Genomic DNA, 5,813 nt, shown 5'->3' with positions numbered 1-5,813 from the left:
TTAAAGAGTAGGGAAAGGGAGAGAAGGAAACATAGTAGGTGAATATGGATTGGGAGTAAGAAATGAAAGAGGAAGCCGTCTGGTAGAATTTTGCACAGAGCATAACTTAATCATAGCTAACACTTGGTTCAAGAATCATGAAAGAAGGTTGTATACATGGAAGAACCCTGGAGATACTCAAAGGTATCAGATAGATTATATAATGGTAAGACAGAGATTTAGGAACCAGGTTTTAAAGTGTAAGACATTTCCAGGGGCAGATGTGGACTCTGACCACAATCTATTGGTTATGAACTGTAGATTAAAACTGAAGAAACTGCAAAAAGGTGGAAATTTAAGGAGATGGGACCCGGATAAACTGACTAAACCAGAGGTTGCACAGAGCTTCAGGGAGAGCATAAGGGAACAATTGACAGGAATGGGGGAAAGAAATACAGTAGAAGAAGAATGGGTTGCTCTGAGGGATTAAGTAGTGAAGGCAGCAGAGGATCAAGTAGGTAAAAAGACGAAGGCTAGTAGGAATCCTTGGGTAACAGAAGAAATATTGAATTTAATTGATGAAAGGAGAAAATATAAAAATGCAGTAAATGAAGCAGGCAAAAAGGAATACAAACGTCTCAAAAATGAGATCGACAGGAAGTGCAAAATGGCTAAGCGGAGATGGCTAGAGGACAAATGTAAGGATGTAGAGGCTTATCGCACACGGGGAAAGATAGATACTGCCTACAGGAAAATTAAAGAGACCTTTGGAGAAAGGAGAACCACTTGTATGAATATCAAGAGCTCAGATGGAAACCCAGTTCTATGCAAAGAAGGGAAAGCAGAAAGGTGGAAGGAGTATATAGAGGGTCTCTACAAAGGCGATGTACTTGAGGACAATGTTATGGAGATGGAAGAGGATGTAGATGAAGATGAAATGGGATATACGATACTGCGCGAAGAGTTTGACAGAGCACTGAAAGACCTGAGTCGAAACAAGGCCCCGGGAGTAGACAACATTCCATTAGAACTACTGATAGCCTTGGGAGTGCCAGTCATGACAAAACTCTACCAAATGGTGAGCAAGATGTATGAGACAGGCGAAATACCCTCAGATTTCAAGAAGAATATAATACTTCCAATCCCAAAGAAAGCAGGTGTTGACAGAAGTGAAGATCACCCAACTATCAGTTTAATAAGTCACAGCTACAAAATACTAACACGAATTCTTTACAGACGAATGGAAAAACTGGTAGAAGCCGACTTCGGGGAAGATCAGTTTGGATTCCGTAGAAATGTTGGAACACGTGAGGGAATACTGACCTTACGTCTTATCTTAGAAGAAAGATTAAGGAAAGGCAAACCTACGTTTCTAGCATTTGTAGACTTAGAGAAAGCTTTTGAAAATGTTGACTGGAATACTCTCTTTCAAATTCTGATGGTGGCAGGGGTAAAATACAGGGGGCGAAATGCTATTTACGATTTGTACAGAAACCAGATGGCAGTTATAAGAGTCGAGGGGCATGAAAGGGAAGCAGTGGTTGGGAAGGGAGTGAGACAGGGTTGTAGCCAATCACCGATGTTATTCAATCTGCATATTGAGCAAGCAGTAAAGGAAACAAAAGAAAAATTCGGAGTAGGAATTAAAATCCATGAAGAACAAATAAAAACTTTGAGGTTCGCCGTTGACATTGTATGTAATTCTGTCAGAAACAGGATAGCAATGTCAGCAGCGAATCGTATCATTGATATCCTTTCTCCCTGAATTTTAATTCCACTCCTAAATCTTTCTTTTATTTCCATCATTGCTTCTTAGATGTACAGAATGTATAGTAGGGGGGAAAGATACATCCCTGTCTTACACTCTTCTTAAGCCGAGCACTTCGTTCTTGGTCGTCCAATCTTATTATTTCCTCTTGGCTCTTATACATGTTGCCAACGGCCTTGCCGCGGTGGTAACACCTGTTCCCGTGAGATCACCGAAGTTAAGCGCTGTTGGACTGGGATAGCACTTGGATGGGTGACCCACCGTCCAGCCGAGCGCTGTTGGCAAGCGGGGTACATTCAGCCCTTGTGAGGCAATCTGAGGAGCTACTTGATTGAGAATTAGCGGCTCCGGTCTCGTACACTGACATACGGCCGGGAGAGCGGTGTGCTGACCACCTGCCCCTCCATATCCGCATCCGGTGACGCCTGTGGGCTGAGGATGACACGGCGGCGGTCGGTACAGTTGGGCCTTCCAAGGCCTGTTCGCACGAAGTTTTTCTTATACATATTGTATATTACCCGTCTCTCCCTACAGCTGACCCATATTTTTCTCAGAATTTCGAACATCTTGCACCACTTTACATTGTCAAAGGCTTTTTACAGATCGACAAGTGCTTTGAAGGTGTCTTCGTATTTCTTTAGTCTTGCTTCCATTATCAACCGCCTCTCTCATACCTTTACCTTTCCATAACCAAACTGATCGTCAACTAGCACATCCTCAGTTTTTTCCGCCTTCTCGGTATATTATTCTTGTCAGCAACTTACCACATATGCAGGAGCTGTTAAGCTCTTGTCAGCTCTTGCGGTCTTCGGAATTGTGTGGATGATATTTTTTCGAAAGGCAGATGGTATGTCGCCAGACTCATACATTCTACACATCAACTAGAATAGGCGGATTATTGCCAATGATTTTAGAAATTATGATGGAATGTTGTCTATCCCTTCTGACGTATCTGATCTTAAGTCCTCCAGAGCACTCTTAAATTCTGATTCTAATAATCGACCCCTATCTCTTCTAAATCAACTCCTGTTTCTTCTTCTATCACATCAGACAAATCTTCCCCTCATAGAGGCTTTCAGTGTATTCTTTCCACCTGCATTTAGCAGTGTAATTCCCGTTGCACTTTTAATGTTACCACCCTTGCTTTTAACGTCACCGAAGGTTCTTTTGAATTTCGTATATGCTGCGACTGTCCTTCCGGTAATCATTTCTTTTTCGATTTCTTCTCAATTTTCGTGCAGCTATTTCGTCTTAGATTCCTTGCACTTCCTATTTATTTCATTCCTCAGCAACCTGTATTTCTGTATTCCTGAGTTTCCCAGAACATTAGTGTACCTCCTCCTTTTCTTCGACCAGATGAAGTATTTCTTCTGTTACCCATTGTTTCTACACAGTTACCTCCTTTCTACCTATGCTCTCCTTTCCAACTTCTGTGATAGCTCGATTTAGACATATCCATTCCTCTTCAACTTCACTGCCTATTAAGCTATTCCTTATTACTACATCTATAGCCTTAGAGAGCTTCAAAGGTATCTCGTCATTACTTGGTATTTCTGTATCCCACTTCTATGCGTATTGATTCTCTGTAACTAATGTCTTAAACTTCAGCCTTCACTTCATCACTACTATGTTGTGATCTGAGTCTGTATCAGCTCCAGTGTACGCCTTAAAATCCAGTATCTGATTTTGAAATCTCTGTCTGACCATGATGTAATCTAACTGAAATCTTCCCGTGTCACCCGGTCTTTTCCAAGTATATGTCCTCCTCTTGTGATTTTTGAACAGAGTATTCGCTATTACTAGCAGAAACTTGTTACAGAACTCAATTAGTCTTCCTCCTCTCTCATTCCTTGTCCCAATCCCATATTCTCCTGTAGCCTTTTCTTCTACTCCACCCCTACAACTGCATTCCAGTCTCCCATGACTATTAAATTTTCGTCTTCCTTTACATACTATATTAGCCTTTCAAAATCCTCGTGTAGTTTCTGTCTCTTCATCTTCAATTTGCGACGTCGGCATATATACCTGAACTATCGTTGTCGGCGTTGGTTTGCTGTCGATTGTGATAAGAACAACTAAACTGTTCACAGTAACACACTCTCTGCCCTACCTTCCTATTCATAACGAATCCTACTCCCGTCATACCATTTTCTGCTGCTGTTGATGTTACCCTATACTCATCTGACCAGAAATCCTCCTCTTGTTTACACTTCATTTCAATGACCTCTACTATATCTAGATTGAGCCTTTGCATTTCCGTTTTCAGATTTTCTAGTTTCCCTACCACGTCCAAGCTTCTGACAGTCCACGCCCCGATACGAAGAACGTTATCCTTTCGTGATTATTCAATATTTTTCTCATGGTCACCTCACACATGTCAGTCCCCTCCCGGATATCTGAATGGTGTTCCAGAATCGTCTGCCAATGGAGGGATCATCATGACACTTTTCAATTACAGACCACATGTCTTGCAGATAAACGTTACGTGTCTTTCTTTAATTCAGTCGTTTCCATTGCTTTCTGCATCCTCATGCAGTTGATCACTGCTGATTCTTCCGCCTTTAGTGGCAGTTTCCCACCCCTAGGACAAGAGAGTGCCCTGAACCTCTGTCCGCTCCTCCGCCCTCTTTGACAAGGCCGTTGGCAGAACGAGGGTGACTTCTTATGCCGGAAGTCTTCGGCCGCCAATGCTGATTATAAATCAGAATTTAAGCAGAGGCCGTTTTGATTAGTAATCAAACATGCTACCCCTAGATCACGAGTGTACAGGTGCTACATTTCCGTTACTCACCCTTATTAAAGTAGCAGTCAGCTGTTATTCCTCTCACCATTAGCTAATAATCTTGCTGTAACTGTTTCATACCCATAGTCCCCTCCCTCTATTCGGTCGGTCCATCACATACATCAGTTTTCCATATGATATAGTATCCTGGGCCATTACTCACTTGTAGAACATTTCTGTTTTATACACTCACATAATTTTAATGCTTGAATATACTGTGATAGAAGATATATTTACTCGGTCATAAAATGTCACATATCTTTCTAGCGCATTCTTTGTAGAGCTATGAATTTTCGTTTAAGTTGTGTGGATTATCAGTTTAGCATTAAGTTATCAAACGACTGCCTAAGAAGCCTAAAACCTATTCCTAACTAACTAATAGGTATTGTTGTGGAACATAAATACTTTGTACTCATTTTATTAATATGGATACATCAGTTCGCAAACGCAATAGATAATACGGAAATGTGTTAGTCTTCTGCTTATAGCGTCCAACTGTGTAATGGAGTTGTCGTTCCATTTGTGTGAACAAAAATTCAGTAAACAAGACCGTTAATCATCAAGTGAAACAAGCCTGATTCTCCTTTATATGTAACACAATACTTGAAAGTGGGTTCATGTAGCCCACTACCAAACGGAATAGGACAGACGGAACGGCAGAAGCCCTTCAAAGAAGGAAGCCCATGAGGGTAGCAGCCCACCGCCGAATTCTATTGGACGGGAGCAAACCGACGTACCAGACTTAAAACTATGTCGGTGACCATGCAATGAATTTGCTACAGAACTTGCATAGATTGATCAAAAGTAGTCGGAGCATATTCGCACAGAGCATACACATATGAGTATTGCAACCAACAGAAAACAAGATATGATGTGAGAAAAGTGGAAGTGCTGAATAAACAGGCATATTTCAGTTTTGTATTAGCTGGTCTTCATTCTTAAATTGGTATCAGTTGAGTGTGTAGCACTGAGGAAGCTGCAACCTAACATCGGAACCTGTTTCTGCAGTGTATTATACCATATTCTACCCAGAAGAGTCAAAGAAACCAGTATACCCGCCTAATACCGTGTAGGGCCCCTGCAAACACACAGAAGTGCCACAACACAACGTAGCATGGACTACACAAATGTCTGAAGTAGTGCTGTAGGGAACAGACGCCACGAATCTTGCGGGGCTGTCCATAAACCCGAAAGAGTACGAGAGGGTGGAGGTCTCTTCTGAACAGCACGTTGCAAGGCATCCCAGATATGCTCAATAATGTTCATGTCTGGGGAGTATGGTGG

General features: G+C 41.8%; 1 pseudogene; it reads left to right on the top strand.

The window, feature by feature from the left end:
• Positions 1-1,913: 1,913 nt before the first annotated feature.
• Positions 1,914-2,031, top strand: LOC124724021 (annotated as a pseudogene).
• Positions 2,032-5,813: the final 3,782 nt, after the last annotated feature.

This window comes from Schistocerca piceifrons, chromosome X (genome assembly GCF_021461385.2).
Source record: "Schistocerca piceifrons isolate TAMUIC-IGC-003096 chromosome X, iqSchPice1.1, whole genome shotgun sequence".
In the NCBI taxonomy this organism is placed as follows: Eukaryota; Metazoa; Arthropoda; class Insecta; order Orthoptera; family Acrididae; genus Schistocerca; species Schistocerca piceifrons.
The sequence above is the reverse complement of the archived record's forward strand: the minus strand, read 5'-3'. Positions and strand labels throughout refer to the sequence as shown.